The sequence below is a fragment of the Sinocyclocheilus anshuiensis genome, unplaced genomic scaffold (assembly GCF_001515605.1).
Source record: "Sinocyclocheilus anshuiensis isolate Anshui unplaced genomic scaffold, SAMN03320099.WGS_v1.1 scaffold188, whole genome shotgun sequence".
Taxonomy (NCBI): Eukaryota; Metazoa; Chordata; class Actinopteri; order Cypriniformes; family Cyprinidae; genus Sinocyclocheilus; species Sinocyclocheilus anshuiensis.
The window spans coordinates 1,787,908-1,802,967 of NW_015555768.1; the positions used below are offsets into that span (position 1 = coordinate 1,787,908).

Sequence of the window (15,060 nt, forward strand, 5' to 3'; positions counted from 1 at the left end):
GAGAGCCCAGACTTAAACCCTATTGAAAATCTGTGGAATGACTTGAAGACTGCAGTCCACAAACGCTCACCATTAAATTGAAATGAACTTTGAGCAGTTGTGCAAAGACGTGTGGGCAAAAGTCTAAATGTGCAAAGTTAGTAGAGACAGAGACAAATCCCAACAGACTAAAGGCTGTAATTAAAGCAAAAGGTGGTTCAACAAAATACTGACACAAGGGGATGATCCTTTTTCCAACTCAGTGGTTCTGTTTTTTTTTTTTCTTTTTTCTAACATGTTGGTGTTATATCTTTCACTTGGATGTTAGAAGTTGCACTGAGTAAATAGAGCTGGATAAAACAAAAACTGTCTGTCTTCATTTCAGGCTGCAAAGCAACAAAATGTGATTATTTTAAAGGGAGTGATTCTTTTCTATACCCGCTGTTAAGTGTGTGTGTATATATATATATATATATAAACAAAAACTGTGTCCATCTCCATTTCAGGCTGCAAAGCAACAAAATGTTATTATTTTATTATTTTAAATATTATTTTAAATATATATATGCAAAATTATATAATATTTGTCTATATAATATATAAAACTACCTGACAAAACTTTAAAACTACCTTTATATAAAACTACCTGAGAATTTTTTTTTACACTCCCAATCCATCCAGCCAATTGACCCAACAAACTCCTGATTTTCAGCTTGCTCTCTATTTTGATCTGTTTACGACCACTTTCGGATACAAGCGTAACAGCATATACACATGTGAACATTGAAGCAGGTGGATGTTCACCATCATTCTGCTTTAATGTTCTCATTCAGCCTGCATCAGCGTGACGCTGGGCACAAACTCGTAAATCTGGAGCCGAATGTGAGATACGTGGACATAATCGCTTGAATTTCTCTGTATTTTGTGGGATGACATAAATCACGGTTGGCACAGCTGAATGCACTCAGCCAGAAACAGCTCCAGAATGATCATCAAGCCACTATCAGAGACCCAGAACACCCACCCTATCATTACCACAAAGAATTACAGTGTTGGAGTCCCCAGAACACCCACCCTATCAATACCACAAAGAATTACAGTGTTGGAGTCAGTCTGCCTCCAGGACATTACAATTGTGAGGTTAACCCACATAGACCAGCTGTATTGTACTTCTTAGCATGCACTACCTGACAAAATTTGGTACATGCTTGACTAAACAGAGGTTTCTTGTGGTCTTAAGAACAGCTTATGATAGTTTTGTGGACAAATATAAATCGTGCCTATGTATGAATTTCAATGAACCTGTTTTTAATGGCCTTTTGTTTTAGAAAGCAAAATGGTCCCCATGAGCACAACAACTCTTCTATTTCATGAGCTAGCCTCCTTTTTATTAAAAAGGCTTTTTGAAATGGATAAGTTGGAAACTTAAAAAACAGCCAACAAGTGGCCGGCAAACAGGTATGGAAGCTGTTTCCACCTCAGAGTAAAAAAGAAAGAGATATATATATATATACTGTATATATATATATATATATATATGAGATTTAAATTTGTGAGATTTAAAGACATATTGTGAGTTATAAAATCACATTATGTGAGATTAAGTTGTGATTTGAACACAGTTCAAAGTTAAAGTTGGAGTTGTGAGAAATACGGTTCAGATAAGATATGGCTTAGTGATGAGATATAAAAAGTCCCAATTAAGAGCAATAAAGTTATAATATGACATAGTTGAAATGAAATAGTTATATTTGTGAGAGATGAAGTCATATTGTGAGTTCTAAAGTCACATTGTGTGAGATTTAAATCACAACTGAGACATAAAGGAAAAATTGTAAGATATGTCAAAATGATGAGAAATAAATTTGCAATTGTGAGAAATAAGATGTAGATTATTAGATAGGTCTCCATTATGAGATAAAGTCATTATTGAGAGATATAGTGCTAATCATGAAAAATAAGATTTAGATATGATGCTTCTCAATTATAAGATGTAAAGTTAAAAGTAACAGATTTAAAGTTAATTGTGATATTAAGTTTTAAAATATGAAATAGTTAATAATTATCAGATTTAAACTCATTGTCAGTTATAAAGTCACATTACGAGATGAGATAAAGTTGCTGTTTGTGAGCTATAAAGTCACAATTATGAGAAATATAGTTGCAATTGTTATAAATAGATTAGAAGATAAGTCTCAATTATCTAAAGTCCTAATTGAGAGATATAATGCTACAATTATGAGAAATAAAACATTTTTCTTTTCTCTGCATTGGGAATGGGATGTTTAAATTACCATTTAAAAAGCATCCTAATTAAGGTAGTCCACATATTTGAATGGAAGTGTATGGTTTACACAATATCCATTATTCATGATGCAGCAATCCAGTCAATATCCTCGACTGGTTCTAACTCTAGACTGGGTCCCAAAATATCATTTCTTTTCTCTGAAATATATGTACTGATGCGGTTACACGGCTTAAATAATCATACAGACAATAGCTACATGATATAGCGCAGAACACTCGATCATCTCAGGTTTATCCAAAGGTAATGGCGATCTGTCCCAACGGTGAATGATACACGGGCTTTATGAGTGTTTAGCATGCTCACGGTGACCAGGTGTTGCTAAGCAGAGATGATTAATGATATTAGCACACTGTGTGGAAACTTCAACACCTCATTTAATTTTCAGCACACGCTGACAGTTGCCCATTCATAATTGAATCAGTAATTACTTAAATGTGATTAAATCTGAACGGGAAGGATTTGAGAGATCGGCTTTTGAACGGGAACGTTTGGCATGTCAAGTGGCAATTTTGGACACGTCAGTTGCTTAAAGAGAGTGTGTCAGCTGTGGAAGACTTGTGCTCGATAATCGGGACTGTCAGGTGTAATCGTTAGCCAAGTCAAAACACATTCATTTCTGTTTTGCTCGGTTTAGCTGTCAGGCCCTACAGCTGATGTATTCAGTCGTGAAGTGAACTAAATGAAGTGTTATATTTAATCAGAGAGTGTTTCAGAGTTTACAGTACACACACATCCCGCAAATGCTGAGTTTGTAATTGTAGGCGGACTCCTCATGAATATTTGATGTACATTTAAAATGTCTGTGTCAGGCTAACATGGTCTGTGCTTTGTCAACATGGACATTATCTTGCTGAGCAAAACTTGTGCGTTTGCCATCATATTCATTACTTGATGTTTATGTATTGCCTAGGAAATCAAAACATCAAAGATGCTTGAGAGATGACTTGTCGTGGTTGTAAGACTTAACTGAAATCTTTAAGAAGGAGTTCAGGGGAAAGTCATGGATTTTTTTTTTTTTTTTAAGTAACATTTTTATAGCAGACATGCAATATGCTGAAATGTTTTTCTTTTTGAAAGAAATGAATACTTTTATTCAGCAAGGATGCATTAAATTGATCAAAATACATTTATGACAGTAAAGATGTTTAAATTGTTACAAAAGATTTCTATTTCGAATAAATGCTCTTCTTTTAAACATTCTATTCATTAATGCAGAATCTGAAGAATGAAGAATCCTGGTTTTCACAAAATGCTTTTTACAAGTTTTTTTTTGTCCAAAATGGTTTTCACAAAAATATTAAGCAGCACAGCATTGATAATAATAAGAAATGTTTCTTAAGCAGCAAATCAGCATATTGAAGGATCATGTGACACTGAAGACTGGAGTAATGATGCTGAAAATTCAGCTTTGACATCACAGAAATAAATTATATTTTAAAATATATTAAAACAGTAAAAAGTTATTTTGAATTGTAATAATATTTTTTGACAATATTACTGTTTTTACTGTATTTTCTTAAATAAATCCAGACTTTGTTGAGCATCAAAAAAATCTTACCAACCCCAAACTTTTGAAAGCGAGTATACATTTTCCTTGGTATGTTTAGCTGTAAAGTTGAATTTAGAAATGTATCTTTTTGAGTGATCTCTGTAAAATGACTTTGTAAAAAATACTAAATATTTCTTTATTGATAGTCATTTTTAAAATTGCATTCTGGTGATTTTTTTTTATTATTATTATTTTTTATTTAACCTGTGCAATTTAAATGTTGCTTGGAAAACATTTGATTGCAAAGAATTTAAAAAAATCAAAATTCACAAATATTTTATTATACTATAATAGCAGTGTTTGGGAGAGTCTTAAAATCATGAAATGCACTTATGGTATTCCCTGTTAGCTGTATGTGGGAGAACTCTGTGACACAATGACAGCAAAATTCAAATCAGGTTCTTCCCCATCTATTTTTAATCTATTCAAAGTCATACTTTTTGCTATGTACTTAACAATAGCTGACACTTCAATTAACAATTAAGTAGAAAACACAACATTGACACGTCCACTGTTAACCTTGCTTCAGTTTGAAGCTTTAGATTTCTGCCGTCTAATAATTTGCATACTCTCAGAATGTTGATACCATCAGTAGCACAGCTGTAAATGCAATCAGACGTGTGTATTTGTATTGAGACTTGTGTGCGGACACATACTAGCTACGGAGGGAATGTGAAGACAGGGCTAGATGAGGGTTGTAAATAGAAAGATGGATATTGATGGCTAGTGAAATGTAAAAAAAATTAAATGGCACATCTGAAATCCATGAAGCAGTGTTTCCACATGTAATCTGTGCTCAAGCCTTCATGATTTCCACCAGCAGATGAAAACCACCCATTCACCGGTTAACCCTTGACCTCCCACTGCTGGCCAGGTAAATGACTGTGCGTGTTTAGAGAAGCATACCACCATTCTGCTATGTAATACTGTGCATAGTATGCAAATGTTTTGTTTGCCTGAAATACGTACTGCATTTCGAGCACCCTGCACAGAATATTGTATCCCACAATGCAGTGCACTTGACCTTCTGTTTTAGGATGTGATGAATAGAGTCTGAAAAGATTATATATTTTTGAGGAAACCGGGATGAGGTGAACTTCCAGGTTGGCCTACAAAAATATAATTCATTACTGCAGCACTCTATAAACTGGGACTACACTCTTAAAAATAAAGGTGCTTCAAAAGGTTCTTCAAGCGATGCCATAGAAGAACCATTTTTGGTTCCACAAAGAACCATTCAGTCAAAGGTTCTTTGAAGAACCATCTCTTTCTTACCTTTTTGTAATCTGAAGAACCTTCTTTCGCCACAAAGAACCTTTTGTGAAACAGAAAGGTTCTTCAGATGTTAAAGGTTCTTTATGGAACCATTTAGACAAAAAGGTTCTTCTATGGCATCGTGAAGCACCTTTATTTTTAAGAGTGTACTATGTATTGCATCTTTTTTCCCCTATATGATCTTTTTTATGCAAAACGGATAACTGGATGCCATTTGTTGGATTATAGACTTGTTGGTTTAAAGATACAAGAAATTTTTTGCTTGAGTTATTTTTTTCCTGGTAGTTGTCATGGCAGCATCACGCAAAAATAAAGTTTTCAGTTAGAGATGCCATTGTAGAAATGCACATTTTGCTATTTGAAGTCATTTTAATTGTCCAGTGTCCAATAGCAAAACTTTACCTTTTACATGCTGCATATTTTACATATCATATGATTTTACAGGAACTATTCATTTCTTTTTGTAAAACCTTTTTAATAAGGAATGAATTACTGAGTGCACCTTCAACACAATCACATAAACTCTTAAAAATAAAGCTACTAAAAGTTTTTTTTTGCAGTGATGCCATTAAAGAACCATTCCCCTCCCCCCTCCCCAAATAATCATTCAGTGAACAGTTCTCAAAAGACCCTTTTTTTCTGAGTATAAAGTATATTTTAATAACTATAAAAAACGTTTTGTGGAATAGAAAGGTTCCATGGATGTTAAAGGTTCTTCATGGAACTCTAGATGAAAATAAAGAACCTTTATTTTTAAGAGTGTATAGAAGAACCATTGTGGGTTCCACGAAGAACCTTTCAGTGAACAGTTCTTAAAAGAACCATTTTTTTCTTAGTGTAAAGAATATTTAATAAGCTAAATACATTTTGTTTCCACTATAAGAACCTTTTGTCCAATGGAAAATTTCCTTGGATGTTAAAGGTTCTTCATGGAATCTTCGATGCCAATAAAGAACCTTCATTTTTAAGAGTGTACTGTTTTTTTAAATAGCATGCATGCAGTATATGGTATACTGTGCTGCAAGCAGTACATTAGCAGTCATTTCTGCACATCGTGTGTTAGTGATGGTGTACTCGTCATGCTGTGAAGGAATTTAGGATGACGTGCTCCTAATTGCGATTGTACAACCGCTGCTATTCATAGCTGAGTTTTGCTGAGTTTAAAGTGATATCATGTTTCAAGGCCGGGGAAACAGGAATGTATCAGATTTGCAGGGCAAAAATAGACATGTTTGAGGAAGCTGTATTTTGGGCTCTCTAAATTGTGTCCTCCTGTACCTAATCGTCCTTTTTATCTCCAGCAAGATTTCCGCGAGAGAGAGAGTGTAAGCGGTGATGTCCCGGTGTTGGAGCTTCAGGAGGGGAGGAAAAACTCAGCATCAGCAGTCATGAAAACAACTGTTTGCTGTTTTTCCTCTGATCTTTTCCATGCTGTTGCTGTTTAATCTTCCGTCCCGTTTCTGCTCGATGTTCTCCGTGAACTTCTGGCAAACCTCCTTGACCCCTTTCCAGACCGGCATCTAGGCCAGGCAGCCTCGTTCTTGCCCAGGGGACGTCTGTCTAAGACTTTCAATTATGGGAAAATTAAAGGGATAGTGAGCTCTCCTGGATAATACCTGAACGATATGCATGAATTTATGTCCTTTTCGGAGCAACTTTTACTGTTTATGTAGCAGTTTTACGGTTTCATGTTTCAAACCAAATTTATCAGCATCCTCCTCATGTAGATAATGAGGCTTTTGCTCTTGCAAATGTTTTTCTTTCTTTCTCACTAACTGCTGATCACTGCTTTATAGCCGAATAACAATGATAAACAACAGAATGAACGAGAGATCAAGAAAATGAAGAACCATTGGAGAGATAATAGGCATTGTCATCGAACAAATCTGCTTTCTCCCTCCTTGTGCACCTGGGGCCATCTGCCAGTGCCAAAATTTGGACATTTACCAGTTGGAAACAAGATTAGGGGGCCGGGCCGATGTGGATTAGTCCCGGGAGCATGGTGTGTCCTGAGGGGCTGACAAATGAGGGATGATGGAAAGGGTTTGTGGGTAGGGTGTGTGTGTTTGAGTCTCTCATCTGATCAGGCTCTTACACTCTTAAAAATAAAGGTGCTTCAAAAGGTTCTTCAAGCATACATTAACATAATTAGTAAAATGTAATATTTTAATTATTAATTTTTAATTAATAATTAAGGTTCTTTATTATAATTTTTAATTAAGAATTTATTTATTATTTGGCATATTTATATGGAGCCCCTAATGAGACATGGTGATAGAAAAAAAAATATTACAAGGGAGGAAAAACATATATTTCAGTGCTTTGGCATTCTCTCAGTGTTTTGCATTCCTTTAAGAAACTTCTTGCTTTGTTTGTGCAGCAAAAAGATTCATGAGTTAGAAATTTCCCTTTCTTTAAATAAACATCATTAGTCAAATTTATTTTAATTTACATTCATTTATTCATTAGCATTTTATTATTATTATTATTATATTTAAATGGAGCTCCTAATGCGGTATCGTGATGGAAAAAAAATATTAGAAGAGAGGGAAAAAACGTTTAAATGCTTTTGCTAATGTTTTGCATTTTTCAAGTAATTTTGCATTTGCTCACAAAAAAACTATTTTACTTCTGTGTAAGAAGTAGTAAAATAAAGAAAGTGTTTTTGTTCACACTTTTTTGTTTTTGTTCATGCAACAAAAGTGGGTGATTTTTGTGAAAGTGTTGCATTGGTGACATGACATAGTATGTCGTTTGGCAATTTTTAAATTTACCACAAACATGAACGTTTTAAGCAATAAATAAGCATAATTAGTCAAAAATTTAATTTTATTTACTTTATTATTTATTTTTTTAATTTATTTATGAATTATTTATTCGTAATTTAATATATTTATACAGAGCCCTTTAAGGAACATGAAGATGGAAAAAATATATTTAAATTCTTTAAGTTCTCTCACAGATAGTTTGTGGTCCCTGGAGAAACTTTTCACTTGCACAAACCTTTGCATTGCGCCAAGAAACTCAACTCAACAGTACTGCAAACAAGGGCAACATTTCTCTGGAATGTTGTGAGTGAATGCAAGGCTTCTAAGGGAAATTCAAAAGAAAATAAATATATTTTTTCCTCCTATCTCATATTTCTTATCCATCATCTTGTCCCTTTAGGGGCTCCGTACTTGTATAATACGGTATATGATTTGTTTTACTGACAAACTTGCGTTAGAGAAATAAAATCAGTTCTTAAATTCTGAATTTTACCTGATTCTGCTAACCACAGCTCTTAACTGGCACAGCCTTGAGTGGCTTATATAGTATTCCTGTAGCTCAAACAGTGAATCATGGTGCTAGCAACACCATGGGTTAGATTGCCAGGGAATGCTTGAACTACTAAAATGCATAGCTTAAATGCAATAGGGCAAGTCACTTTGGTTAACAGTCTTATTTATTTCCCTACTCTAAGAAAATTAATCCAAGTTTTGATTTGCATACTGTCTGTATTATTGAAGGAAATGTTCAGACAGTTTCAGTCTGGTGATGCTGTAGAAAGGTACAGGATATAAGTGCAGAACATCAACACCGCTGTAAAAACAAATATTGGTTTAATTTACGCCACCTGCAGATCGGTCTCCTGTGAAGGGATGGAACATGATGTGAATTTGAATGTGCCGTATGATGATAGCGTTTTCTCTCTCTCTTTTGTTGTGTTGTCAGTGGCTAATCCAAAATGCAGAGTGCACCTCAGAGAAATGTTTATCGCACCAGGAACCTTTCAAAAACATCAGAGAATGACATTTCAAAAGTGTTGCTGTCTGCATGTAAAGCTGTGAATTATTGTACGTTGGCTGTTTCATGCTTCACCATCCAAAAACTATATTCCGCTATGGATGTTATTGTGTTATTGGTGTAGTGGGCTGCACGTTTTGCATATTTTTCTTTGTTTGAGTTATAAAAGAGTTTGATGTACCTGCTATAAAAATATACAGTAACTTTCAGAACTCAGATCTTCCTTTCTAGTCCAGAATGAGCATTTATTGAATCTAAATGGCAAAAAAATATTTTTTCTCTCTCTCTCTGTTTTATTTTCTGTCAAGAATGACTTGATTAGACTTGTCCAATTTTAACCATACTTTAATTTTTTTTTTTAATTCTATGTCATATATAATTCAATCAAAATAAGTCATTAAGGAAAAGGGTTGCCTCAAATTTATTTCAGAAAGTAATGAACAATTTATTTGAATAAAATATATTTCTATAAATATTTTCTTAATAAAATATTTGACATGTATTTTTTTTAAATGTATAAAAACATTTTTAAGTAAATCCTAAAAATAACTCCTACTGTTTCACATACATTAATTTTACACATGCACACACACAGACATTATGTGTGTGTGTGTATAGCAACAAAAATGTAATCTTTGCAAAAGCATAGAAACACCACTAATGTTCTAATTCTAATGAATTATGTTATAGTTTAACTCTTTATTTGATTGTTAAATTCCCATTTGTCATTGGCTAATATAACTTTATAAATATATTATTTAACTATATTTTTTTCTCTTTATATGGCATATAAACAATAATATATACGATGGCGCTTTAGTGGCATGTTAAAAAAAAATGTAATCTAAGATTACGAGATTAGTCGTAATATTTTGAGAAAAAAAGTAAAAACTACGAGAATAAAGTTGAAGCAATATGAGAATAAAGTCAAAATAATTTGAGAATAAAGTCAAAATTACGTGAATAAAGTCAAAATATTTTGAGAATAAAGTCATAATATAAAGTCAAAATTACGAGACTTTATTCTCGTAATTTTGACATTATTCTCAAAATATTTTGACTTTATTCACTTAATTTCAACTTTATTCTCAAAATATTTGACATTATTCTCATAATTTTGACTTTTTTTCTCAAGATATTACGACTTGTAATCTTAGATTTTATGTTTTTTTTAACGTGGCACTAAAACGCCGTCGTAAATATGAGTGCTATGTAGTTGTGAATTTAGCTAGTGGATTTTAATCCAATTATGTTTTAGCAGTCAGATCTAATAATGGCCAGGAAAGTAAAAAGAAAATCACAGTTGTTGGAAATGCAAAGTCAAACTGAGTGCGATGCATTGTGGGATATAGTATTTCACAAACTGTACACTTTAACTAATGCCATCCAGGAATTGCATGCATATAGAAAATGTGCATATTGTGCACAGTATGCATACTGCAAAAATCATACGAGTAATATCATGCTACGCCATTCCAAACATACCTATAGTGTTTCCACTCAGACATTTACATCTTAACCATGACCACCTTTGTAAATGAGTTAACCCTCATGCAGTGTGTAGGAGGACGGTGACCGTGATTTCACCAAGTACAACATGTTCCTGGATCAACATCCTTGTTGATCCTAGAACAACATTCCGAGGACAGTAGTGATTATGGCTGCTGCAGTACTGCGGTGTGTGTGAGTGTTTATGAGAAGCATGTCACCTTAATAGCGTTCTACAACTCTATGATGGTATATTCTGCTAATAAACATGGGTAATGGGTTGTGTTAGGGGTCTTTTTGAGCCCCGAGGGCATCAGAGATGAGCTTTAAAGCCTTGTGAATTGAAATACGCGTGCACTTTTCCAAACTAATTTACACAATTACATTAAATGCGACTGCAAAATAGATTCTGAGCAAGCACTGGTCATTAAATCAGCGTAATCATATTCACACAAATTGCCATTCTCTTTCTCACACACACATATAGAGTTGTTAAGTGTCTGACTGACGTTGGTGTTTGTTGCAGGTATGGAGACATGGTTCCAAACACCATCGCCGGAAAGATCTTCGGCTCTATCTGCTCTCTCAGTGGCGTGCTGGTTATCGCCCTTCCTGTACCTGTCATCGTGTCCAACTTCAGCCGAATCTACCATCAGAACCAGAGAGCTGACAAGATGCGAGCCCAACAGGTACTAAAGAACCTCTTAATCTCAATCTAGATTTGTTCTGGGTATTCTTCTGGTTTTAGTTCATCCACAAATAAGTCTTTGCCAAATAAGTTTTTCTATTAGAAATATATCAAAGAGTTGGATGTCATGGCAAATCTATAGTAAAGTCAAGTCACCTTTATTTATTTAGCGCTTTAAACAATACAGATTGTGTCAAAACAGCTTTACAGTGTCAAACAGGAAAATAGTTTGTCAATAATGCAAGAGGACAGTAACAAAACAGTCAATTTTTCAGTTAAAGTCAGTTAATTGATGATTCAGTGATGTCATCATCCAGTTCAGATCTCTTCCAACAGACAAAACCAGGATGGTGTGGTTTAATTCCAGGCTGCAATACAGGTCAGATTAAGCAGAGGACTTGTCTGGTTCCTGTGGTCTTGTCCTGATTAGCATAGATGCCATTCTTCTTACGATGTAACGAGAACATCGGGTGTTATGGGAAGTGTTCCTGGTTCCGGTTGACCTAATTAATGCAGATAACAATCCTTTAACAGATTTGAATTATTGAAATGTGATAGTGTGTTATGTGTAAGCCAGGTTAAAGAGATGGATCTTTAAACTAGATTTAAACTGACAGAGTGTGTCTGCCTCCCGAACAACACTAGGTAGATTGTTCCAGAGTTTGGGCGCTAAATAGGAAAAGGATCTGCTGCTGTTGATTTTGATATTCTAGGTATTATCAAATGGCCAAAATTTTGAGATCGCTGTAGACTTGAAGGGCTATAATGTTTATGAGCTCGCTCAAGTACTGAGGAGCTAAACCATTCAGGGCTTTATAAGTAATTAGCAAGATTTTAAAATGTTTACGATGTTCAATAGGGAACCAGTGCAGAGTTGACAGAACTATAGGCTAATAAAGTCATACTTCCTGGTTCTAGTTAGAACTCTAGCTTCTGCATTTTGGACCAGCTGGAGTTTGTTTATTAAGCACGCAGAGCAACCACCCAATAAAGCATTACAATAATCTAACCTTGAGGTCATGAACGCATAAATTAAAGTTTCTGCATTGGACATTGACAGCATAGGTCGTAATTATATATTTTTAAAATGGAAAAATGTGGTTTTACAAATGCTAGAAACATGGTTTTCAAAGGAAAGATTGCTATTAAATAGCACACCTAGCTTCCTATCTGATGATGAAGAATTGACAGAGCAGCCATAAAGTGTTAGACAGTGTTCTAGGTTATTACATGCAGAGGTTTTTGGTCCAATACTTAACACCAGTTTTTTTTTTTTAGAATTTAGCATTAGGAAATTAGTAGTCATCCAGTTTTTTATATCAACTATACATTCCATTAATTTTGCGAATTGGTATGTATGAGTGGGCCGCGAAGAAACATAGAGCTGAGTATCATCAGCATAACAGTGAAAGCTAACACCATGTTTCCTGATGATATCTCCCAAGGGTAACATGTAAAGTGTGAAAAGTATTGGTCCTAGTACTGAGCCTTGTGGTACTCCATACTGTACTTGTGATTGATATGATACCTCTTCATTCACTGCTACAAATTGATGATGGTCAGATAAGTAAGATTTGAACCATGCCAATGCCAACATAGTTTTTTAGTCTGCTCAAAAGAATGTTGTGGTCGATAGTGTCAAATGCAGCTCTGAGATACAGTAGCACTAATAGAGAAATACAACCACGGTCGGATGATAAGAGCAGGTCATTTGTAACTCTGATGAGAGCAGTCTCAGTACTATGATACGGTCTAAATCCTGACTGGAAATCCTCACAGATACCATTTCTCATTAAAGGAGGAACATAGCTGAGAGGATGCTGCCTTTTCTAGTATTTTTGACAGAAAAGGGAGATTTGAGATCGGTCTGTAATTAACAAATTTTCTAGGATCAAGTTGTGTTTTTTTAATGAGAGGCTTAATAACAGCCAGTTTGAAGGATTTTGGGACATATCCTAATGACATTGACAAATTAATAATATTCAGAAGAGGATCTATGACTTCTGGAAGATCCTCTTTTAGTGGCTTAGATGGAATAGGGTCTAACATAGAAGTTGTTGGTTTTGATGATTTGACAAGTTTATACAATTCTTCCTCTCCTATAGCAGAGACTCAGGGGATCTATAGCGCACTGTCTGATGCGATACTGTAGCTGACTGCTGCATGGTTAGAATTTTGCCTCTAATAATATCGATCTTGGAAGTAAAGAAGTTCATAAAGTCATTACTGCTGTGCTGTTGGGAAATGTTTGCCCCCGTTGATGCTTTATTTTTTGTTAATTTAGCCACTGTATTGAGTAAATGTCTGGGGTTGTGTTTGTTTTCTTCTAAAAGAGACAAAAAGTAAGCAGATCTAACAGTTTTTAGAGCTTTTCTATAAGTAGAAGTACTTTCCCTCCATGCAATGCAAAATACTTTTTACGTTTTGTTTTCTTCCAGCTGTGCTCCATTCTCCGAGCTGCTGCTCTCTTTAAGGTGCTAGTGTGCTCGTTATACCACAGTGTCGGACTGTTTTCCTTAATCTTCTTTAAGCATAAAGGAGCAACCATATCTAAAGTGCTAGAAAAGAGAAAGTCAATAGTTTCTGTTGCACAAAGTTTTTCTGAGCTATTAGATTTGCTGAGGAATTGAGACAAGTCAGGAAGATTATTTACAAAGCAGTCTTTTGTTGTAGATGTGATTGTTCTACCATATTTGTAATTGTAAGTTGAGTTTGCAGCTTTAGCAATATGGAGTATACACAAGACTAGATAATGATCCGAGATATCATCACTCAGCTGCAGAATTTCAGTGTCATTAGCATCAATTCCATGTGACAGTATTAAATCTAAAGTATGATTACGACAATTAGTAGGTCCTGACACGTGTTGTCTAACCCCATTAGAGTTCAGAATGTCTATGAATGCTGATCCCAATGCATCATTGGGAATGCTTTTTCATTATCAACATGGATATTAAAATCGCAAAAAAATTAAGACCTTATCTGCAGCCAGCACTAACTCAGATAAAAAAAATCACCAAATTTTTTTATACATTTTTTATGGTGCCCTGGGGGCCTGTATACAGTAGCCAGTACAAACGTCACCGGGGATTTATCATTAACACTTATTTCTCTAGATAATTTTATATGAACCACCATTACTTCAAACGACAAGAATGACTTGATTGGATGCTTTGTTTTAACCTGTTAACTTTTTTAATTTAAGGGTTAAGGTTTTTAATTTTATTTAGCACAGCCTGAAAATGAGACACTTTGTGAAATGTTTTTGTCCAAGAAAGAATGTAGTAATTTAGTTTAGTCATTTAATTTTTCAGTCATTAAGTGAAATGGTCTCAACCATTTAAAATATTCTATTTAAAATATTTGGATTAAATATGTTCATATTTTCAAAATAATAAAATGTTGTAAAGCAAATGTATTTGTTTTTTTTTGTATTGTATATATTATAATACATACTATAATATATATTATACACATATTATAATTGTATTATTTATGGCATTTAAAGAGAATAATATATATATATATATATATATATATATACATATAAAACAAATATAACAATCAAAAGAAAATATATAATTAAAGAATACAAATAAAAACAAATTAAAACAAAACGTTTTAATATAGCATTTTTCAAATAAAAAAAAAAAATATGAAAATATTTTATGCAAATATTCAAATATTTAATATATAAAAGGTTTATTATTTACTAAATAAATTTGAGCCATCCCTTTCACTTAATGACGGAAAAATTAAATGATTAAACTAAAGAACTAAATTCTAAATACAAAGTGTCTAATTTTCAGGCTGTGCTAAATAATAATAAAAACCCTAACCCTAAAAATAAATCCTGCTGTTTCAAAAGAAATATATGTGAAACAGTAGGACACACACACCAGGGTTGGGAGGGTTACTTTTAAAATTAATTCCGTTACAGTTACAAATTACTTAATTAAAAAAGTATTCAGTAACGTAATCCAAGTA

The 15,060-nt window shown here is 33.9% G+C and overlaps 1 pseudogene; it reads left to right on the forward strand.

The window, feature by feature from the left end:
• Positions 1-15,060, forward strand: part of LOC107674309 (potassium voltage-gated channel subfamily D member 1-like) — a 66,004-nt pseudogene that overhangs the window by 30,749 nt on the left and 20,195 nt on the right.